Here is a 26,356-nt window from a genome sequence, read left to right as displayed (position 1 = left end):
ATAGCAAAATAGTCATTTCTAGAAGGTCAAGCCTAAGCGAAGAAGGAAGAAATTGTAGATATAATGTACCTAGGAATCAACTATTGTAAAATCAATTTTGCCAAATCTAGTAAATTTTGTTTTTTTTTCTTGGAACCTTGCTGGGATAATGTCATCCAACATATATATTTTTATGCTTGAAAATTGTAATAGCAAGATAAAAATAGCTATTTTGTGTAAGCACTATTGTATTTTGTACTTCTTTGTTCATTGATGAACGTTTCCACCAAGTACACAATACAAATCCATGATTTTGTATTGCTTCTTTGTTCTCCACAAGAAACTCAAATCATAGTAGTTTCCTAGTTTAGGCTGGCACTTGGTTAGTTGGAAATAAATTAGCAGTACATAACCTATCTGTATCTAGCAGAAAAATATGGTAACCTATCTGTATCTAGCAGAAAAATATGGTCACTTACAGTACTCCAAAGTAACAAATCCACTGAGAGTCAAGGCTAGACTTAGGACTGGCGCTCTTCATGTGGGAAAATGTGCAAGCATTAGAGAAGATATAGGAAAAGAAACATCTATTAAAAGCAGAATATTAAACACTTATCAATTGCATGAAAAAGATAGCATCACTTTCAAGTGATAAGGTTGTCACCTGGTTGAAAGAATAGCGCATAATAATGAAATTAAATTGTCTACAAGTGGACGGATAATATCGGAAGGATCACTTGGTAAAACAAAGAAACTGAAAGTCGCCTGTAATAAATAACTAAAATAAGGACAAAGCCAAAGGACAGGTGAAAATATAAAACCTCTTAAGCAAGCTACCTTTAGAATGCGGTTTCTAGCTTCAATCATGGTTCCACTAAAACCCAAGTTTTACATGCACACAAAGCAAGAGTCTGCAAAATATTGACACATAAATCTCCTCATGAACAAGAGCAAAGACATCTTTATCATCCCCAATAATGGAAACTTCAGTCTGATGAGGAAAAAACATAAATCACCTGAGTTTGCAGATGCTCAATGCTTGAATACCAACTCATTCTCATCTCACCCATCAATCTCAGGACATAATCGAGCATTTGATCTCTTTATTTTAAAGGGAATGAGATGCTCATTTTAGAAGAATTGATGACAACACGACCTTTACAGGAAGTGATAGAGTTATCAACATTTTACAATGCTCAAATAAGTTTATTTGTTAACAGGAAGAAAAGGCTTCAACATGTCCACACTGAGCATATGAACCTCTCCTCCAAAGTGAAAGCAAAAAAATAAAATCACAAAAGAAAAGAAGTAATATTTGGCAGCAATGTATTGGTAGAAGACAAAAATAGAAAAGTTTGCACAAATTAATCTAGCATGTATTGAAATGTTTTCAACTGAAAAACTGATGTTTGGTATATGTATTAGTTAACATAAGAAGGCAAAAATACCAAATTTTTTAGTTGGTTATCATACTGGAGGGGTATAACCCAACCCAAACAAACCAGGAATACATTTTAGCAAAATTCGCTCTAGTGTTGACAAATCCTAGTTTTCAAAAGACTACATAAGAACATAAAATACTAGGCTCTCTTAGCTGAGACTATTGGTTGTTTTTCAATGCACCTTCCTGTCAATGCTTCAAATATTTACAAAACAAAAAAAAAAGAGAACTTCAAGATCTGACACCACCAAGTTCTGGCATTTACATCAATAGAATCCATTTTCTCTAAATAAAGACTAAAGAATTTCATTAGACTCATCCTCTTATGCATAGATATTTGACGTGCTCAAGAGTGTCAAGATTCTTATTAAGACATTATAGGCTAAACTACTTAATATGATTTTCAAGTTAGAGCAATGTAAATTTCAAATTTAGGCCTAGGAATGAATGATAATGATTAAGCATTCCAAACTTGAGGTTTAAAACTAAGCACAAGTTCCAATTAATATATTTGAAAGAATCAAACCATTATTTTGTTTTTTCCCTCTAGTCGTACTTATTATCCAAAATCATGTGAATACTCTTAGAAATAGAAGTCTCTAATTTATTTAAATATATTGTGTAATGAAAATTAACAACAATTTAAATGTGTTCTCTAATATTTCAGTCAGTCTATCATTGCGAACTAAAATTATGAATGTCTCAATCATTTGTTTTCTTTGTTTGCAAATATGGATCATGTGTAGGTGCAGATCAATGAGACCGGAAAACTAAGGGGGTTGAACAACACTTCAACCTACAAATAATTTTTGCCTTTTCTTGCATTTTATAAGGCCAAAAAAACTCAATAGTGATTTGCATGATTGTATGTTTGTTCATATTAAAGTAAGCACATCAAAATAATAATAATCATAGAAGAATGCAATGCTAACAAGAGACCTTTACATGCTTAGAACCCTAATCCTACTAACAATCTATCCATAAGTTAAGTTGATCATGTCAGCAATCCAACTGTGAAAATCTCCTTGGATAAAGTGGAGAAACCACAAGTACAAAGACCTTGTAGAAGAAGCCTTTTGATAGCACTAAGTTGCATTTATCTTGACCAAACAAAGCTAGAAATCAAATATGACTTTTCATACATTATTCTAAGAAGAAACATGCTCGTTGTTTATATAAAGAGGCCTCTACAACTAACCAACAATCCTTTTTGAACTTATCTTGACAATTGAAATCTGAAGGGGAGCCTTGGCGCAACGGTAAAGTTATTGTTATGCGACCATTAGTTCGAAGAAGAAACATGCTCTTGTTTGTAAAAGAGGACTCTGCAGCTAACCAATGAATACTTTTTGAACTTATCTTGACAATTGAAATCTATTTCAATTGACTCAAATTCAAATAAAAAGCCATGCATCTCTTATTGACAGTTTAAAAATCAACTAACTAAAGTTTCAATTGACTCAAATTCTCTTTAGTCAATTGGATTCCTTATTTAGTCAACTCAAGTATAATAGAGCGCATTTTATTCACGAACAAATAGTCTGTAGACAGCTCAACAGTTGATTGAACACTAGTGGACTCAATCTGCTAAGAGATTCCACTTTTGCTCGCTCACACCTCCGTAACCCTATGTAAAAAAGCTTTGGGATCGAGCTTGGACATCGACTACAACAAGAAACTCATGTTACTAGATCGAAGGTTCTCTACAAGTCAAATTTACTCACATCATTCTTGGATAATGTTGCCCAAATCACGTGAACCCCAAAATTACAATTTAACATATTTCTAAGATCATTGCCTTAAGGACTTCGCTAGCTTCCATATCTTCCACATGTCCAAAGGCTAACCCTTCCTACAATTGACCAAATGCCTCACCGTTTCAATCCATTGTATGCAACCCTAACTTCACCCTATGTGATACATCTCCATTGACGTTGACCACTTGAGGCACAATTGCACCAACATCATGTTATGAGAAATAATATGAATAGAGCACTCACTTTCTAGACATATAGGGTATGACATATAAATACATAGGTTATAATTTCCTTATATAGTACCATTTTTCAATGTCTGCTATATTCCTAGTTGGCAAATACTCTTCCCCCACTACAAGCCATTTCTTTCATAGGATTTTTGTTGCCCAACTACACTATCAACCACCCTTCTGCCAAAACCATATGCGTTCTTACTGTGACCAAGGTCTTCCTTCCCTCACGAAACCATCTTCTCCAACAAACAACCCTTCACAGCTCTATGTAATAAAAAAAAGTACCAAGGAGCCAAAGTTTCTACCTCTGCCTACTACCCCAAGAAATAGGAGAGGATTCCTCTGCCTCTTTTCTTGGAGAATTGAATAGTTTGTCACAGAATGCAACAGAATGATACTCCTTGGAGATATAAAGACAATTATTGGAACAATAATTCTATGGTACTTGGTATTTCAAATTTATTAAGTAACCAAACATAGGAGTACTTATTCCACAGAAAATCAAAGGGAATAAAATAGTAATTACCACATAACTATTTTAGAAATCATGTAGCATTATAGTATTGAAATATGAAAACAATAATTAAAAAAATAAGTATGCAACCTCCCAATATAAAAACACTTAAAAGAAAGAAGACAATTTAGAGTCATAGTTGAGCTCATATCTCAAGAAAAATAGCAAACTCTTAGTAACACCACAATGAATTTTTAAAAAAGTAATAAGGGATCAGATCAGGGATCATACCACTAGTGTAGCTTGAATGACTTGTTGAAGGAGCATATCTAGCATCATATCCATACATTAGTGCTAAAGTTGCATATGTATCGCCCACATCCTCTAAAACTATCATAAAAGTAGGACAAAAACCTAGAAGAAATTTTAGAGAAATGAGTTGCATATGTATTGCTAGGATTTTCACCGAGTAATTATTACAAAACTTAACAAAATAAATAAATAATACAATGTGAACCTCAAAACCAATTGAGGTTAACTGTGTCTTGTTGATGTTAAACAAAAAGGGGCAATAAATATTTAAGAGTAAAAAAAATAATATTTCTTAGAATCATGGTTTTCACTATTTTATGTACCAACTGATAGTTGCGTAGGGATCAAGACAATATTAATATAATAGGTAAAATTATAAACCACATTGCACGTAGAACTGTAAAACCAAGAAATATTAGTCCTTAGTGGAATCATATCTACCAAGCAATGTCTTAATAGATTAAGAATTTTGTTCCAAAAACAGACTAATATGCCAAAATGTCGAGGCAAGAATACTATTCATAGATTGAGTATTTCTATCAAATATACTTGAAAAAACAACCTAGAAGAATAACCCTTGTTTAAATTGTGAGTGTTGTCTCACATGTATCAGGAGATACACCCAATTCTAATTCTACTTCAACACAAGGCACAACATGCCAATAAAACACGGCATAGTGGAGGAATAGGAAATATTTTGTATAACATTATTTTTTTTAAAAAAAAAAGTATAATTACATGTATTCACAGACCCAAAATGAAAACCTTACATAACTGATTTTATCTCAAACTTTGTCATAAGTAGTAATGCATTAATAAGTTAGATCGAAGATACGATCTATGTCTAACTTATTGAGCGAATTAGAGAAACTCTCATAAACAAAAACACAAATTGGCATGAAGATGTCGAAAAGAAAACATCACACACAAATGAAAAAATAATTATATAGTTGATGGACACATAGCAAATAGTGTTTCCAAATTCCTATCGGCAAAGTTTTAGAAATTGCTAATGGTGCACATAGACAATTCCTTCACTCAGACCAATCAATAGAAAACTATTTCTTCAATGTCAAATCAACACATTGATAAAGAGAGGATTAAAGAAAGGATTAAAGGAAGGACATTAGCACCAAATAATAAAGAGAAAAAGAAAGCATTCATGTCCCTGGCAAAAAGATAGATAGAAATCACAGCTTAACCTTAAGTAGACCTTAGCCCGATGAGAACAAGATGTCTTCTTGGATTAAGTCTCATACTCTAGGTTTAGTTTTCCACTAGTTGCAGACATATAACATGGAAATATCATAGAATAGTATAAACACCTAAGTGGCAAATTACTCAATGATATATATTTAGAAATTGTGATTTACTTTTTGAAGAATTTGATGGTGAAATTTTAAGAATAATAATCACAACAATTGCAGCAAAAATAAGGAGTTTGGGACGACAAGATTATAATATTGATATCATGTGGAAATTATGGCAAATAAAATCATGAATATGGCAAGCTTAAGTCATTGAGTCTAACGGTACATGCATAATATATACAGATTCAATGGTAGTTTTGAATTCTTTCAAAATGCCCATTAAGGTAAAAGATGGTTTTCAAGATTAGAATGTTGAGCAATTAGGAAATATGAAATAAATGAAAAGAAAAGAAAAATATCATTATGGATATGTGAAGTTACATGAAAAGATAATAAAATAAAAAATATTATCTATGAAAAATTAGATATAACTTCAGTAGATTATAAAATGATGACAAAGAAATTTTAGTTATGGGAAACGTGTCAAGATACAGGGTGGCAAATAAATTTTAATTAATTTGATTATTTAAAAAAATGTTAATTAACTAGAATAAGTTATGTCTAAGGATATATACTCTTATGTCTTTCATAAAACTCCGCCCATGATGACCGGTCATGGCCGGTCCTAAGCCCGGATAAAGGAGGATGGTTGCGTTAGGTTGCCAGCTAGCGTCAAAGTATGGCAAATATTCAATGAATGAATCCATTAAACTATTGTGCTAATGCTAGGTTGTTCCCCGGATAATTGGTGTGAGAACTTTTGCCTATTTAACACTACACCCAAGTTCTCATGGAGATGTAGCGGTAAATCAATGGAGGTAGTAGATATGATGATTAGGAGAAAAATTAGTATTTTGTATATACAAGAGACAAAATGGATAGGCGAGAAGGCAAAGATGATAGAGAACTCGGGTTTTAAGTTATGGTACACTGGAAAGAGTAAAGCAAGAAATGGAGTGGGTATCATTGTAGATAATTTGTTAAAGGATGAAGTTGTAGGAGTAGTTAGAAAAGGGGATAGAATTATAACCCTTAAGATAATAGTGGGGAAAGAAACTATAAACATAATTAGCGTATACAAGTTGTAGGAGTAGTTAGAAAAGGGGATAGAATTATAGCCCTTAAGATAATAGTGGCGAAAGAAACTATGAACATAATTAGCGTATATACACCACAAGTAGGATTAGATGAAGCTACCAAATCAAGGTTTTGGGAGGACTTAGATGAAATATTACAAAATATTCCACCAAGTGAAATGATTTTAATAGGAGGTGATCTAAATGTGCATGTCGGAGTGAAAAATGAGGAATATAAGAGAGTACATGGGAGTTATGAGTTTGGAACGAGGAATGAGGAAGGGAAAACTATATTAGATTTTGCGATAGCATATGACCTTATATTAGCTAATACGTTTTTTAAGAAAAGAGAAGAACACTTAGTCACATTCAAAAGTGAGAATAATAAATCGCAAATTGACTTTCTAGATTTGTAAAGATTACAAAGTCATCCCTGGAGAAAGCTTAACTACCCAACATAGGGTAGTAGTGTTGGATATACGCCTCAAACATAGTATCAATAGAAAGAAAATATATACAATTCCTATAATTAAGTGGTGAAAGTTAAAGGATAGGAAACAAAATATATTTAAGGAGAAGATAGAAGTACAAGCATTAGGTGAGATATACGATGACTCTAATACAACATGGGATAAGATGGTATCAAAGTTGAAAAAAGCTAAGAGTGTACTCGGTGAGTCAAAAGGACATGCACCATTAAGTAAAGAATCTTGGTGGTGGAATGAGAAAGTACAAGAGAAAGTGAAGGAAAAACGAATAGCTTATAAGGAATTATATATTTGTAAGAATGAGGAAAACTTAAAAAAATATACAATAGCCAAGAAAGAAACTAAGAAAGTAGTGAGTGAAGCAAAAAAATGAAATTTTTGAACGGTTATATCAAAAATTGGATACAAAAGAAGGGGAAAGAGATATTTATAGAATAGCTAAAGTGAGAGAAAGGAAAACAAGAGATCTTAGCCAAAAAAAATGTATTAAAGATGAATGTAATAGGGTATTAGTAAATGATGGAGAAATAAAAGAGCGGTGGAAGAGGTATTTTCATCAACTTTTTAATGAAGGTTTAGGTGACCAACTTAACTTAGGTAATTTAATTAGGTCAAATGAGCATAGAAATTTTAATTTTTATCGTAGAATTCAAACTTGAGAACAAACTTTAAATGAGATGCACAATGGAAAAGCCGTTGGACGGATGATATTCCGATAGAGGTATGGAAGTGCTTAGGAAAACAAGGTAATGAATGACTTACAAAATTATTTAACATGATATCGAAAACAATGTCCGATCAATGGAGGATAAGTACTCTAGTTCCTTATATAGAACAAGGGACACAATTGTGCAAACTATAGGGGTATTAAACTAATGAGTCATATGAAACTTTGGGAAAAAGTAATAGAAAAGAGATTAAGGAATGAGGTGATGAAAATCAATTTGGGTTCACGCTTGGAAGGTCGATAGAAGTTATACATCTCCTTAGACAATTAATTGAAAATATCGGAGCAAAACAAGATCATGGTATTCATGACTTGAAAAAGCATGATGAGTCCCAAGAGAAATTATATGGAGAATTTTAGAAAGAGAGGTGTTAGCGTAACATATATTGAACTAATTAAGGATATGTATGAGGATGTAAAGACATCAAGGATCAACCCTAAGTCCCTATGTTTTACACTAATTATGGATGAACTCATCACACATTCAAGACACAGTATCGCAGTGTATGTTGTTCGTAGATGATATTATTTTGATAGATGAGACACGTGACGGAGTAAATGCTAAGCTAGAGTCTTGGAGGGAAACACTAGAAGGGAAATGTTTTAAGCTTAGATTAGATTATTAAGAAAGAAATATAGAGAAATGTTTTAAGCCTAGAAATTCGTATATGGAATTTAAATTTAGCAATATTAGAGTAATGAAACAATTGTTAAGATAGGAGAGGACGAGTTGCGAGAGATTTAAATATTTAGGATCATTTTACAAAAATGATGGAGGGATGGAGAGACGCCTTCACATGAATCTGGCAGGATGGGTGAAATGGAGGGGCGGTGTTTTATGCGTAAAGTACCTCTTAAACTTAAAGGAAAGTTCTATAAAACCGCAGTTAGACCTGCTATATTATATGGAGCTGAATGTAAGATGAGAGTTGCAGAGATAAGGATGTTAAGGTGGATGTGTGGACACGAAGATGGACAAAATAAGGAATGAGAGCATTAGAGAGAGATCTATCGAGGACAAACTCCGGAGACACGTTTAAGATAGATACAACCAATAAATACTCTAGTTAGGCGATGTGAAACTATGATAAACATATATATCAAACGAGGAAGAGGAAAAAAAAAGACTTTGGTTAGCAACAATAAAACAAGATAAAATTTATTTAAATATAGATGATGATATAATAGGAGATAGAGCTCAATGGCGTAAAAGGATTCATACAGGCGCCTCATTGTTGTTGTTGTTGTTGTTGTATGTCATTGCAGAGATATGCTGACATTAGGGATTGTTCTATACATTCAAAATTAATTGTGATGAAGATTCTTGCTTTGTACGTTAATTTGTTTGCCTGTGTATCATGGAGATAACTAGCCATCAGTTTTTCCTTGTGTGACAATAACATTAGTGCTTCCTAAGATCATAAGCTATCTGCCGTGATATGACTATTACAATGGATCCGGTTGATATTTGCTATTTGGATTTTGGTTTTTGTCTTAGAGTATTGCGTGTTTGGTTTAAATCTCGGCAAAGTCAAGGTAAATGCCTCTCATATATGCTAGTCACTATTCCAAAGGCTAGTAGCCGCCCGTGATTTACCTCCTTCGTGTTGGCTCTGTGACGGGTTGGCGGGAGCATTGGGGGCGAGCGTATTCGCCTTTTGCCACCACATTGACTATCATGTCATCCCAAGTCTCTAGATGTATTGGGTGTATCCGTATTTATTGAAGCTTTTATTTTCGTGCTTATCTTAATTATTGGTTCAGTTTATGCATGGCGAAAAAGAGCATTGGAATGATCTTAACTAAATATTCATACAATCAAAATAAAAAGGAAGGAAAAGATTACATTGAGACTAGATAAGAATTAATTGAGTTTACCTTACTTGACAAAATAACTACCAATTCAGTTATTTCAACTAATTGAAGAGTTTGAATTTCATACTTTCCAGTCAAAATTTACCAAATCCTTCAACAAATTAGGTGTTTTGCATTAACATCCTCACAAGGAAGTGAATCATATCTAGATTCGGAAAAAGAGAATCCAATACTCTCACTAATTTCTTGGGATTTGTTGCAACACACCCTGACAATTGTCAAGTAAGTAACCATAGTGATGAATTAAATAAATCCAACAAAAAGATAATGTTGCATAATTCATATTTTACCTCATATGCATTCTTTTCACACTTAGCATCCAAAGGACTCAAAAGAGTAAGCTTGACATCGGAGGAAACCTTTAATGTCTCAGAAAGCAAAACTTAAGATTCTCATCGTCATAACAATTATTATTTGAAAAGTCAAAAAAATTGAGCCTACAAATTTATGTAAGACTCCAATAAGTCTAACAGTACGCTTTCCTGATTGTAGATTACAGCCCAAACTCTTTGCAAAAATTAATTAAATTCTATAACCAACACTTACTCTGAAGAGAGGATTTTGTGAGAATTACAAGCGGTAAAAAGAATCAATAGCACGACTCAACCCAAGTCGACCCGAAAAAAATCAGGTTCAGATTAGGCATTTTCGGGTTCGTGTCGGGTTCAGGTTGAAGGGTTGCAAATTTTTAGGTTGGGTCGGATCGAATTCGGATTGATCCAAATATAGACTTTTTAGGGTTAAATCAAATTTTATTTTAAAAATTAAGGCATTTTTATGTATATTAATATCAATATTTGTATGATAATAATGAAGTATTGAGATAAAAGTGAAGAATTATAGGAACAATAGTAAAAAAAGTCATTTTGAATAGAATTTTCGAATTATTCAGGTCGGGTTCGGGTTGGTCGAGTTCGGGTTTAGGGGTTTTGGATTGAATTCGGGTTTGAGTCGCGCTCGGATTAAGTTAAAAAAAATTCAACCTGACCCAACCCGATCTAATCCACCCGAATTGACACCCTTAAAATGATTCCAATAGCACCTTTAACTTTATATGCATAATTCCAAAGTCTTCAATTACAGATACAATCCATGAAATGCCTTCACTAGAAACCTTGGGATTCTTATGATGCTCTTTTATAATTTTGTAGAGCTTGAACATCAACCTGCACTTGTAAGAGTATATACAACAACAACAACAACCAAGCCTTTTCTCACTAGGTGGGGTCGGCTGTATGAATCCTTTTACGCCATTGAGCTCTATCTCCTATTATATCATCATCTATATTTAAATATATTTTATCTTGTTTTATTGTTGCTAACCAAGTCTTTTTTGGTCTTCCTCTTTCTCGTTTGATATGTATATTTATCATAGTTTCACATCGCCTAACTGGAGCATTTATTGGTCGTCTAAGTACATGTCTGTACCATCTTAAACGTGTCTCTCGGAGTTTTCCTCATTTTTTATTTTGTTCATCTCGTATGTCCACACATCCACCTTAACATCCTCATCTCTGCAACTCTCATCTTCTGCTCGTGTGCTCGAGTCATAGCCCAACATTTAGCTACATATAACATAGCAGGTCTAACTGCGGTTTTATAGAACTTACATTTAAGTTTAAGAGGTACTTTACTGTCACATAAAACACTCGACGCTCCCCTCCATTTCACCCATCCTGCTTGTATTCTATGTAAGACATCTCTCTCAATCCCTCCATCATTTTGTAAAATTGATCCTAAATATTTAAATCGCTCGGTTCCAGGCAACTCGTCCTCTCCTATCTTAACAATTGTTTCATTACTTCTAATATTGCTAAACTTAAATTTCATATATTCTGTTTTTAATCTACTAAGCATAAAATCTTTCCCTTCTAGTGTTTCCCTCAAAGATTCTAGCTTAGCATTTACTCCTTCACGTGTCTCATCTACCAAAATAATATCATCTGCAAACAACATGCACCACGGTACTGTGTCTTGAATGTGCGCAGTGAGTTCATCCATAATTAGTGTAAAAAGATAGGGACTTAGAATGATCCTTGATGCTTCAATTACTCCCCCTGAAGTCTTTACTCTGATCGTTACATCCTCATACATATCCTTAATTAGTTCAATATATGTTACGCTAACACCTCTCTTTTCAAAAATTCTCCATATAATTTCTCTTGGGACTCTATCATAAGCTTTTTCTAAGTTAATGAATACCATGTGTAGATCTTATTTTTGCTCCCGATATTTTTCAATTAATTGTCTAAGAAGATGTATAGCTTCTATTGTCGACCTTCCAGACATGAACTCAAATTGATTTTTTGTCACTGTGGTCTCCTTCCTTAATCTTTTTTCTATTACTTTTTCCCAAAGTTTCATAGTATGACTCATTAGTTTAATACCTCTTCCTTATTCTTATATAAGGGAACTAGAGTACTTATCCTCCATTGATCAGGCATTTTTTTCGTTTTCAATATCATATTAAATAATTTTGTAAGTCATTCAATACCTTGTTTCCCTAAGAACTTCCATACCTCTATCGGAATATCATCTTGTCTAACGACTTTTCCATTGTGCATCTCATTTAAAGTTTGTTTTACTTCTAAAGTTTGAATTCTATGATAAAAATTAAAATTTCTATGCTCATTCGACCTAATTAAATTACCCAAGTTAAGTTGGTCTCCTAAACCTTCATTAAAAATTGATGAAAATACTATTCCACCGCTCTTTTATTTCTCCATCGCTTACTAATACCCTATTACATTCATCTTTAATACATTTTATTTAACTAAGATCTCTTGTTTTTCTTTCTCTCACTTTAGCTATTCTATAAATGTCTCTTTCCCTTCTTTTGATCCAATTTTTGATATAACCGCTCAAAAGTTTCATTTTTTGCTTCATTCACTAGCTATTGTATATTTTTTTAAGTTTTCCTCATTCTTATAAATATATAATCGCTTATAAGCTATTCGTTTTTCCTTCACTTTCTCTTGTACTTTCTCATTCCACCACCAAGATCCTTTGACTCACCGAGGACACTCTTAGCTACTATTTTTAACTTTGATACCATCTTATCCCATGTTGTATTAGAGTCATCATATATTTCACCTAATGCTTGTACCTCTATCTTCTCCTTAAATATATGTTGCTTCCCATCCTTTAACTTCCACCACTTAATTCTAGGAATTGTATATATTTTCTTTCTATTGATACTATGTTGGATAGTTAGCTTTCTCCAGGGATGACTTTGCAATCTTTACAAATCTTTCTATCCTTCTTCCTAACCATAAGAAAGTCAATTTGCGATTTATTATTCCCACTTTTGAATGTGACTAAGTGTTCTTCTCTTTTCTTAAAAAATGTATTAGCTAATATAAGGTCATATGTTATCGCAAAATCTAATATAGTTTTCCCTTCCTCATTCCTCGTTCCAAACCCATAGCTCCCATGTACTCTCTCATATTCCTCATTTTTCACTCCGACATGCCCATTTAGATCACCTCCTATTAAAATCCTTTCATTTGGTGAAATATTTTGTAATATTTCATCTAAGTCCTCCCAAAACCAAGTTTCTTTCGCCATTATTATCTTAAGGGTTATAATTCTATCCCCTTTTCTAACTATTCCTACAACTTCATCCTTTAACAAACTATCTACAATAATATCCACTCCATTTCTTGCTTTACTCTTTCCAGTGTATCATAACTTAAAACCCAAGTTCTCTATCATCTTTACTTTCTCGCATGTCCATTTTGTCTCTTGTACACACAAAATATTAATTTTTCTCCTAATCATCATATTTACTACCTCCATTGATTTACTAGTGAAAGTTCCTATGTTCCATGTTCCAAATAGATTATTAGTTTTCCTATCATATTTGTTCTTATCTAACTTATGGTGTGAGAACTCTTGCCTATTTAACAATACACTCAAGTTCTCATGGAGATGTAGCAGGCCTTGCTGAGACGTTACAGTTGGACCCTGTAACGCGTTCCTTTCGGGGAACAACCTAGCATTAGCACAATAGTTTAATGGATTCATTCATGAAATATTTGTTATAGTTTGACGCTGGCTGGCAACCTAACGCAACCCTCCTCCTTTATCCGGGCTTGGGACCGACCATGACCGGTCATCATGGGCGGAGTTTAATAGAGTAAGGAATTTCATTAGTTTTTACAAATTTTTTTTTTTTTGTAAGAGTATATACAAATAAAAAAAATTGTAAAAACTAATCAATTCCTTACTCTATTAAAAATGAGAAAAAACAATAAGTATCATTGTAGTTAGATTTGAATTTTAAGGATATTTAATGTAAGGGGATGTTTCTTGTTGACATGCATAAGCGAAAGGGCCACCGATATTAAAATATGAAATCAAGCAATGAAAACCAAATCAAAATCTGAACATATTGATCTCAGATCTTGAAGATTCTCAATTTCCTCTTTAAAAAATAAAAAGCTGCAAAAAACATATCTTGTCAATGTTATAATGATTGATTGTATGAATATTGAACCATTACAAGTAATAAAAATCTTATAGGTTACAAATAATTGATATATGTAATAGAATGACATGTTACAAATAACTAGATTTATCACTTATATTCCTATATGAAAAAGCACACCAAATAGACTAGCCAACTAAACATAATAATGACAAGAAAGAGGGATTCATTACCTTCTAGCCGACCCTTCTAAACACTACTCTTTATTTGAGAGACAGTTTCTATCTTAATGACAAGAAAGAGGGATTCATTACCTTCTAGCCGACCCTTCTAAACACTACTCTTTATTTGAGAGACAGTTTCTATCTTTACGCATGATCCCAACAATCTTCCTTCAATTTCCTCTAAACTCATTTCACAATCAAAGAAATTAAGAACCAAATCAAAAAATAGAGTATTATAAAATACCTTTATTATTGAATATTTATAATTTAATTCCATGTAAAAGAAAACAAGAGGTCTTTAATTCCAAAAAAAAATATTATTAGAGTTTTAATTATCTCGACATCTTCAATCTCAACAAAATCCTTCGATTGTTCCACCCCATCTATTGTTTTCACTTGCGGTTTTGCAATAGCACTTTTCTTAGTAGGGAGCTAAAAAGATGTTCAATCAAATTGAATTCCATTAGTTGAATATGAAAAGCACATTACAAATAATATCTGCGCTCACCAATGCTTGGGCAAGTTTCTTCCCACTAAGCATGGTAGTAGCAAGCAGTCGTATGAATGAGCTATCAAAGTGCCCATAAAATGCCATATCAAGAAAGAAAACTTAGAAACCTATATAATGACTAATGAGTTATGAGTTATCTATTGCAATCATTTTATGTTGTTGAAACTCCAACAAACAAAAGTAGAGGACAAAATTAGTTAGTTGTATAAGAAAAGGGAGAAGCATTCATACAACATCCAAAGGAGAGAGAATGAAAACCAAAATCTGACCTTCAAATTTAAAAAAAAACAAAAGAAAAAAGAAGAAGCTTGTCAATAACAACTTTTACCTAGAAAGACAAATCTTACCTTCTTGAGTTTCAAGAAACAAGAGCATCATTCTCTAGTCATCCATAAATGAGCATACATATAGTGCCCATATATTTTAGTCCAACCTTCGAAACATAAAAAAAACTCACGATGAACACTTCATGAAAACATACTAATTATAGCATTTCAAATGATTCAAGGGGAAAAAGAAACAAAACCAACCTTGGACATTCTGGCTATTAATCTTGAGCAACTTGGAACAATTTTTAGAACTCAAAAACAAAAAACTCTCTAAAGACTTCACATAGTTGAAATATCAACAAAAGAATATCAAGCCAAAACTATAAAGTGGAAGAAAACAAAAGGACAAAAGAGGTAACATAACATGTGTCATAAATTGACAAGACTTGATATCAAGGGCACGAGCATGGATCCAATCTAGTGGCTAAATTTTTAGCATAAAGTTAAGAAAGACTTGGTTCTTTAAGTTTTCATTGATAACCACAATTTAGCAAGGTAATGAAAAAAGAACAAAAATTCGAGGTAATAAAAAAATCAGTTTATTTTGCACAATTCAATTCCAATGACAATAGATAAAAGAAAAAAAATCCTATATGGAAAAAAATTTAAAACATAATTGATTGTATAATAGATAAAAGAAAATTCCAATTAAAAAATAATCACCTCCTTTCATAGCAATAAGTAATTGATCTATTGGCCACAATGAAGCAACCCTACGGGATGGGAGTGAAGTGGATTTACAACTGCATTTTGAATCTACATTGAAGCTTTGCACCGGATGCCAGCAACTAGGACACCATGTAGCGCACTGTAATGCCTCCCAGAATCCCCAAACAATGAATTCAATTGTTGGGAACCATGAAGACTTGGATAGTGCTGCTAATGAGGCCAGTGATGAGACAACACAAGTCCTGTGATAGAGGGAACAGCCCGACAGAATAGTCAACCACCTACACATCAGCAAACAGACAATGACTGTAACATCAACGTTTCACTACCACTGATATTAGAAGATCTTGAGGAGAATGACCCACCGACCCTGGTGTGCACAGATGGTCTGAACCAGAAGGACATGTGCCCACTTGGGGGACAGTAACGATTTAAAGCTGTCCCAACCTCTGACAGTCTCAAATGAGGAAGCTACCTGAAAATTCGATTCTAAGAAAGGTTCATATACTCACTCAAGGGAAGTCATCACAACGGAAGGAAACTTTTAAATAAAGCAAGAGCTGATCCTACAAGGCATTCTGATACAATTGCAGCAACTGCAGGACGCCTAGTGACTGATAAAATCTCTGACATGCAAGAAAAAGAATTTGAGAAATAGTTTCAGCAATTATAAATGCAGGAGTTTCAGCACACGCAGGGGCTACCATTTCAACGACTGCATCACTATTTGGTGTAGCTCATCTGTCAAAAAAAAAAAAGAATTAGAAAGCATGGTAACTAACTCATCGATAATGAGAATGTGTTTGTTCTGAGCATACTTATCTTTCCATATTCCAGTTATAGATTATAAGTCACTAGGTGAATGTATCTTATTCAATTCCAAAGCCTTAGCAATGAAAAAATTAAAAAGCCATACATATCTAGTGAAGTATGTATAAGAAATGATAGCATTATCCCATTCTCAAGAACTGAAGTCACTTGAGCATTAACCAACATGTCGGAACCAATAGGTCAATTGAGAGACTTTTAAGATCTTTAACCTACGATAGAAAATCAAGACAAACAATAATTGGATTAAATATTAAAACATAGACAAATGAAAGACTAAAACAAACAACACATTTTGCGACCACATCAGGATCAGAATCATCATAGAGAACAGCTCGAGCTTTATCAAAGCTTTTAACATAACACTATATAAATTGTCTCACAGTATGCATATTGGAAGAAGAAAAGTGGAGAGCAATATTTCCTCATGAATCAATAAAATCACAGTCAGAAAAATGAAATAAATAATAGTGACAGAAGATAGAAAAAACTACACATGGAACAAAAAAATCGAAAGTTACTTTCCTAGAGAAAATAGGCAAATGAAAACTTCTCGCCAAGAATGACCAACCATAAAAGTACATATCTGAAATACTTATCAGATATCATCAAACAGCACATTGTTGACAAGATCAAAAAACCATTTAAAGTTCAAATAGTAATCAAACAACCGATAGGCCAAAACATAGAACAAAAAATAAAACTAGAACCATAGAATTAATTTACCTTATATATATGTTCATATAATTATTTATCATGGCTAAGATACTGCAACAATGACATATCAATAAATCTTTAGACAATAATGGTATATCACAATTTGTTCGTTACATCCACTCATAAGATTAACATATATCAAGTAATTATTATTAGAAAAGGCAAAATTTTGGTACCACAATAGACAAGAAATTCCTTTCAAACATAATCCTAATATCAATCAAACTAATTGTTAAATCATAAGCATCTTTCAAATCGCAAATCAAATATGAGTGCTCGAGTGATCAATACAAAACATCACAAAGTACTAAGATTTCAATGATGATAAAGGAAATCATCATATGGAATGTGCATCAAAATAGTACATTCAAAAAAATAAAAAGATGACTAAATGATTTTGTCCATGTGCCCTTCATACATGTTGCTAGGTAGAAAAGAACTTAATATAGTCAATAGTCCTCTCAATACATACCCCATCAAACATAATAATCTTCCTTGAGGAAGAAAAAAAACATGTCAGTAACTTAGTAACTTAGGAACAAGGAGAAGACAAACTGAAAGTTCAAAAAAAGACTAAGACATGAAAAAAGATTATGCTGCTTAATTATATGTATTCAGAAAGATATATATATTTAGAAAGCAGCAAAACTGGAACCATGGAACCATCTTGTCGTGCTTTACTTAAACCAAGTGCATCAATTTTGATAAGCTTATTAGAAATTATTAATGAAGGGGAGCCTTAGCACAATGGTAAAGTTGTTGCTTTGTGACCAAGGGTCACAGATTCGAATCCTAGAAATAGCCTTTTGCAAAAAGCAGGGTAAGGTTGCATACAATGGATTCCCCGGGCCCTGCATAGCGGGAGCTTCGTACACCAGGTTGCCCTTTTTTTTATTAGAAATTATTAATGAAAAGAGTGATAAACACTCAGAAAAAAAAGATACAATACCAAAAGTATGACAATATATCAAGAAATTATAAAATCTTAAGTAATAATCTGATGTGAAAGAACATACATATAAAATAGACGTGATGTTCGGGTAACAGCTGATCGACGTGATGTTGAAATGCACCATACATCATTAGGATATCTAGAACACCTACATCACAAATGCTGACAGAATTTAAGCAACAAAAAATTTAACTAGTTAGAAGGAACATATTTACTTTCTACAAACTTGAACACAGCATAAGTGAACCTACTTAATTGCCATCGAATTCATACCATTATTGAAAGCAATGATTGTTAATCCGGGAACATAAATTTATTAACGAATTATAAAGAGAATAAAGTACAAAAAATTATAGGATTCAACAACCTAAAAATAATTATAACAATTAGTTTGGTAGAATATATATTAGCTACTACCATGGAGTAAAAAAATCAAAAGGCCTCTTTTCCAATCCTGCCCCAACCGGTGAGAGGAACCAGATCCTTGGTTATGAGGAAAATAATAAAAATGTTAAGATTAACAAAATATCAATTTCATTAGGATTGAGATGCTTTCCTACGGCTAAGAATAATAATAAGAATGTCCAGAATACCAAAATATCCATTTCCTTTGGACTAAGGAGAATAATAATAATAATAATAATAATAATAATAATATCTGTATGTACCAGAATTATAATCCAACTGAGAAAAAGAGCTTGATCCCACGGTCATTAAGATAATAAGAAGAAGAATGCCTGAATACCAACGATTTGCTGTTAAGAATAAGAATGCCAGAATACCCATCTCGACCGATGGGAAGAGCTCAATCACTATATCAGGAGGATAATAACAAGAAAGCTAAATAATCTCCCAATCGAATAAAGGAGTTTGATCCCTGGTAGGAGGATCTAATAATGTCCTAATAGAGCATATCAATAGTCTCAGTCGGAGAGAGGAGCTCAATCACAATAACAGGAGGAATAACTAGAAAGCCAAGAATACCAGAAGTCCAATAATGTCCCGACCGAGGAAAGGAATTCGATCTCTTGGTCGGGAGGAGGACAACTAGAAAACCAAGAATACCATAAGTCCAATAATGTCCCAGCCGGGGAGAGGAGCTCAATCACTATAACAGGAGGATAATAACGAGAAAACCAAGAATACCAGAAGTCCAATAATGTCCCAGTCGGATAGAGGAGCTCAATCACAATAACAGGAGGAATAACTAGAAAGCCAAGAATACCAGAAGTCCAATAATGTCCCGACCGAGGAAAGGAATTCGATCTCTTGGTCGGGAGGAGGACAACTAGAAAACCAAGAATACCATAAGTCCAATAATGTCCCAACCAGGGAGAGGAGCTCAATCACTAACAGGAGGATAATAATCAGAAAGCCAAGAATACCTGAAGTCCAATAATGTCCCAACCGAGGAAAGGAATTCGATCCCTTGGTCGGGAGGATGACAACTAAAAATCAAGAATACCAGAAGTCCAATAATGTCCCAATAGAGAATATAAATAATGTCCCAGCCGGGGAGAGGAGCTCAATCACTATAACAGGAGGATAATAACGAGAAAACCAAGAATACCAGAAGTCTAATAATGTCCCGACCGAGGAAAGGAGTTTGATCCCTTAGTCGGGAGAATGATAACCAGAAAGCCAAGAATATCAGAAGTCCAATAATGTCCCGACCGAGGAAAGGAATTTGATCCCTTGGTCGGGAGGATGACAACTAGAAAACCAAGAATACCAAAAGTCCATAATGTCCCAATAGAGTATATCAATAATGTCCCGGTCGAAGAGGGCTCAATCACTATAATAGGAGGACAATAATGTCCCAACCGAGGAAAGGAGTTTGATCTCTTAGTCGGAAAGATGATAACAAGAAAGCCAAGAATACCATAAGCCAAGAATACGAGTCACATCTGGGATAGAATACTAATGAGATTAGAAAACCAATCCACTAGGGGATATTTGTGAAAAAAGACTAGCCCAGGCCCGGGTATATGTCGAAGATATAAGAAAACCAAGATCACCTAACAATATCGAAAAGTCTATCTAATAGGATAATAATTCCAATCCCTCCCGGAGATGGTAAGTGAAAAAACCAAAAGATCTGAAAAACTAATGTTGTTGAGGGTTATTAGTAAGATCAGAAAACCAATCCCCTAGAAGAATATTAATAAGATATGGATAAGATTATAAAATTAATCCTACTCGGGGTACAGACCAATACAATCAGAAAAACCAATCCCGCAAGGGAATATTAATAAGATCAGAAAAGCAATCCCGATAGTGAATAACTAGAAAACCAAGAATATCAGAAGAGTCCAATAATGTCCCAATAGAGCATACCAATACGTCCCGACCAGGAGAGGAGCTCAATCACTATATCGGGAGGATGATAACCAGAAAACCAAGAATACCAGAAGTCCAAAAATGTCACGACCAAGTAGATAAATTAGGTATAATATTAAAAATTCCGATAAGACTAAAAGACAAGTCACATCTGGGATAGAATACTAATGAGATTAGAAAACCAATCCACTAGGGGATATTTGTGAAAAAAGACTAGCCCAGGACGGGGTATATGTCGAAGATATAAGAAAACCAAGATCACCTAACAATATCGAGAAGTCTAATAGGATAATAATTCCAATCCCTCCCGGAGATAGTAAGTGAAAAAACTAATAAGATCTGAAAAACTAATGTTGTTGAGGGTTATTAGTAAGATCAGAAAACCAATCCCCTAGGAGAATATTAATAAGATATGGATAAGATTATAAAATTAATCCTACTCGGGGTGCAGACCAATACAATCAGAAAAACCAATCCCGCAAGGGAATATTAATAAGATCAGAAAAGCAATCCCGATAGGGAATAACTTAGAAGTCAAATAAGATAAGAAATTCAATCCGCATTATAAGATACTATACCTTGGAGGTTGTTATTCTCAAATAAATAGAGATTCTGCTATAGACAATTATTAGTAGAGACTCCTATACTTCAACCAACATGGAATATTATAGGTTAACATGGTTTTTGGCTTAATTAAATTGGTTCATTAATATATAATCTATATCCCCTGTACAACAACAATCAAGCCTTATTGGCAGGGTCGGCTAATCAAAATCCTCTATGGAACTAAATATTCCCCTCTTACATGTAAATGATAGAATTCAGATGTAAACAGCTCAAAATACATATAATAATAAATAATGCAATTAATACTAACCAATACCATTTTTCAACATGAATTCTCGCTAAGTCTATTGATCCATGCTAGCCATATATAACAATGCAATACATACACTTAATTTGCAAATCAATTAAGCCCATTGCTAAAATTAAGATAGCACCACTAATTCTCCTTCACAATCAATAGCAGAAAAATTAATAAATTCCGAATGTATACATCGAGCATCATGTGTCTACATTTGTCACCATTTAAAAGTTCAAATAGATGTGATTGATTGAACGTATAATCAAAAATAAATCAACATATATCCATTTCAAAATGAACAACCGACGAGGACTAACAAAAACCTATATTGTATTAGTAAACTTTTAACAAAGCACAAGCCTGATCATATAGCTGATAAAAAAATGACTCTGATCAAAGCTTAATCAAAATAGCCAAGAGTGAACTTAATTGATTCCTGATCATATAGCTGATAAAAAATTGTTTCATTGAAATTAGCACAAGCCTGTTCCTTGTTAGATTGATCCTCATAATCATTCTGAATTTCTAAACTCACTTTCTATATTTCATACCAATAAAGACCAGAAACATATGAGACCAAAAGAAGGTGAAATCACAATTAATTAAGCTAAAGAACCAACTATAGAAATGTCAAAGCAACTATTATAAAATCAATCAGAAACGAGAGCAAAAAAAACCTGGATGTAAATGGCAGCTCTATGCTCCTTGATGTGCATATATTTCTGTAGGCCAAGGAAACCATGAATACTAAATTGGAGTACGACAACAACTGAATGAATATACATGAAGCCATCCCCGAACTGCAAAAAATTCTGGCCAACCTAAGAAAAACAAAGAAATGTCATGCAATTTGATATCTCAATAAAATTATGCTATGCACATAAGGGATCAATATATACATAATGAATTGCAACCCAAGAGAATAAAGTAGAAAAAATTATATAATCAAAAAGTGGAACTCATGTTATCACATTAATTCACTTCTATCCAATGAAATTTAAAAATTATATCCGCAACATGGATCGAGTACTTCATTAGTGACTACCACAATGCTCGTACTCTACAAAGAAGTTTGTAAATATTCCTTGGACCTGGAAAAAAATAATAATTAGCTTTTAAAAAAGCCAATTTCTTCAAAACCCTTCAGATTAAAAAAAAAAAGTAAACATTTGATGCCCACAAAAGCTTCCACAATGCTATTTAGACTTAGAACTATGCATTTTATAGAAAAAGAATTTCTGCAAAGTACCTATTGTAATTGCAGCAATTGCAACAACTCTAGTGACAAAAAACTCCGTGAATAACGAAAATTTTGAAGTGGTTCTAAATTATCTTTGCAACATTTTCCAAAACCCCATTTCTCCGTGCATCTAAACTGCAATCTAACCACCTCTACGAATGATTTTAGGCTCCCAAAGCAGGAAAAGACAAATACTTCTTGAAAGCTCATAAAGATATATGGCCTCAGATTTAACAACCGTAAAGACATCAACACAATTGTTACATGTTTTTACTTACAGTGGCTTCGGACAAATCTTGCAAAACATGAAAGAGGACGAGTTAAAAGAAAATTAACTAAGAACTTTACCTACTAGTTACATGTGATTAACTTTCAGGATAAAGATTATTTTTTAGAAAAGATAATCACATGATGGCTGAGTGCAACAATGAAACCAATAGCGGTGTCAATGGGATGATGTTAAATACGTAGGCACAAGAACAATTCAAAGTGAAGGACTAACTTCCAAGAGAATGTGAAGGACATAAAGTATCCTCCAATGCTATAAGAATAGGCAAAAGTAGTATTACGATACTGAAGCACTTATTGCACCTATTTAGTTAGGGAAAAGTATGAACATAGATCATGATCTAGAAAAAAAAAATAAGATTTTTGACATGTCAAACCCTCAAAATCACAAGAAGGTTGGATAATGAAATGGAATAAAGTTCTCTCGGTTCACTATTAGCAGCACGAAATGACTCATCTGCAATGTGTAGCCAAAAACTGATCATGTACGGTCAATTCCAACTACAAACAGCAAATAACTTTAAAGTGTATACTTTCAAAGTGTGTGATACACAACTAATAACATAAAAAGAGAATTGAAAGTAATAGCCTACAAAAAATTAACAGAGATGGACTAAAAGGGAAATTGTCCATAAGGAGCATGATACTCAGTTGAAGACAAGGAAATTCTTTTATAAAAAACTGAAATGCCCATCTAAATTTACCTACATAAAAGAGTTGACAAGGAACATATCTGGACAACATTATTGCAAAAGAAAAACTTCAATATTATGCTGAAGATAAACGACCATGCTTAACCTTGATTTATTGTGTATTACCAAGATCTTCCTAGCACTCTGGATGTCAGTCAAGCTACAAAGGTTGTTTTCCTTGCAACATTTTGTAGAAAAAGGAACTTTTCTTGACAAATAAAATAAAATGTAACTCTGGAAAATCAAAATTACTCAACAGAGTCATGCCATGGAAATTCCAATACCAAGAATATGTAAAGACTCAAAACATCAAAGAATTGCAAGCATCCATAGCAGTAAAGAGGAAGAAAAAGGAGAGGAGTGAAGAAGTAACCCAAGATCTTGCACATAACTAGGTCTCATATGGGTCTTCAACTATCCATAGAAAGGAACAAGGAAAATGAAGTTGGTTTCAATTTGTCTAATTGAAATAAAAATGAAAGGAATGCATCCAAAAGTCAATACCTTGCTATACAACTCAGGCTTCTATCAAAGAAACAGAATTATCTGGACCAGACCATTGAATGATTCATTTACCACCCTTCCTTTCGTGGAGAGAAAGAAAGTACAATGGTATTTTGTTGCTTTATATATTTATCTCTTTGAAGATATAGAAATCCTAAAATTCCTTTCTAATATGACAAACTAACATTATCGGATATGATGAAAGTAAAGGGACTATTCATGGAGGCAGAGCATGGACCTATCACAAACAACCTCAAAGAGCTGAATTGCACCTAAGTTGCCTTAGACAACTTAGGCTAAGATTCTCGGTTCCATTAAATTAATAGGATGTCATAAGATCAAATGGAAAAGAAATCTTGGAAGGGGAAAATAAAATGTTTAAGTGTGCATACAAATTACTTACTACAAAAAATATTTTCAAGAAACTAAATGTCGAAGAATGTTATTAAGCTAACCCACATGTGTGTTGATTCAGACTAGAACTTTAAATTATACCTAACACTCTAATAAAATTTCTTATGACAACTGAACATCACAAACTGAGAAAGGAAATTTTTTCCCTTTTTCTTCAAGAGCAGCTTATACCTTAGAGATCATCTTGGTGTTCTGAGTAATCAAAGTTTAACACCATCATGTTGTGGTAAGTTATATAAAAGGTATTATCTGTGAATGTATCTAGAAACCAAAAAAAATAAAAACTCTACTAAAGTAAATTTAACACACATTATTAAGAGCCTTCCACAATAACTTTAAATGGAATCATCTGGGTATAAAAGGTATTATCTGTGAATGTATCTAGAAACCAAAAAAAATAAAAACTCTACTAAAGTAAATTTAACACACATTATTAAGAGCCTTCCACAATAACTTTAAATGGAATCATCTGGGTATATATAACTTAACCCACCCACTCACACTAGGGATTATCACCAAGTTACGGCTCTCTAAAAAGGTTTTTTTTTATACAATTCAAATATTTAGATTTGGAAAATTCAACAAGAAATATTCACATAATGTATTGTCACTGAGTCTTTGCTCTCATTACCAAACATATAGCAAAATTGATAAGACAAGCTGTCTTGATTGAAGGATTCCTCACCAGTCTTTGTTGTACCACATAATGTGAGCAACAACGAAGCAGTGAGTAAAAATGCAGTTAAGAGAAATCCAGGCATTATAGATCCAAAAAAATTACCACAGCACAAAAGATACCTGCAATAACCAAACCCATACGTCCTAAGTCAAAGAAACAAACACAAGCATAAGTTGGGAACCTAGTAAAATTACATCAACTTGTGTGACAGAAGTTACATTAACTCGCAGAAAATAACATGAATTTCAAAGGTAAAGAAGCAATAGAACAAACGTTACATAAACTGGCAGAAAATAACATGAATTTCAAAGGTAAAGTGAATGTTTGCACAAATGGCTCTACTACCCAGTACAAACCAAGAAAAGGAAACAAAACCAAAACGAAATCGGACAAAGAAATTATGAGAATTCACTACAATAAGCAGCCAATCACAATACTAGGGCATCGAACAAAAATGCCCAAATCCCACAACACGAAGCAAGATTTCTGGCATCGGAAAAAAAACAGGGAGCAGGAAGCGGGATTGGATACCTTGCCCCCGGTGCCCATCACAGCTCGCGTCGCTGAAGCTCCTCTTCACGCAACGAGTCGAGCGGAAGGGAGGAAACCCGAAAATTGGAAAATGGGCCGGCAGAAGGGGAGAAGGCGAGGAAGCGGGGTGGACGGAGTAGAAACCGAGGAGAAAACCCGACGCAAGGAGAAGCCCGACTCAACCTCTTCTTTCCCCTTCGACTCCGTGTGGCGAGGAAAGGGGCGATGTGGGAGATGGAGGGGCCTGCCTCTCACGCAACGGCATTATAGCACGCTAACGGTCATATGCTTTATTATTAATTGTCATGTAAAAAAATTAAGAAATTTGTTGATTTTAAAACAAAATAAAGATAAATTGATTGATGATTATAATTAGATATTAATTATGAAAATTTAAATAAATAAATTTTAACTTGATAATAATTATATATTAAATTATTTTTAAAAATATTAAATAATTAATCACATATAAATATTTTTTAATTTTAAAAA

General features: G+C 33.4%; 1 pseudogene; it reads right to left on the bottom strand.

Annotated features, from left to right (window-relative positions):
• LOC122050514 overlaps positions 1-26,113 on the bottom strand; it is a 109,551-nt pseudogene extending 83,438 nt beyond the window's left edge.
• Between the last annotated feature and the right edge of the window lie 243 nt (positions 26,114-26,356).

Source organism: Zingiber officinale, chromosome 3A (assembly GCF_018446385.1).
Source record: "Zingiber officinale cultivar Zhangliang chromosome 3A, Zo_v1.1, whole genome shotgun sequence".
NCBI classification, from domain to species: domain Eukaryota; kingdom Viridiplantae; phylum Streptophyta; class Magnoliopsida; order Zingiberales; family Zingiberaceae; genus Zingiber; species Zingiber officinale.
Note: the sequence above shows the minus strand (reverse complement) of the source record. Positions and strands in the feature narration are given on the sequence as shown.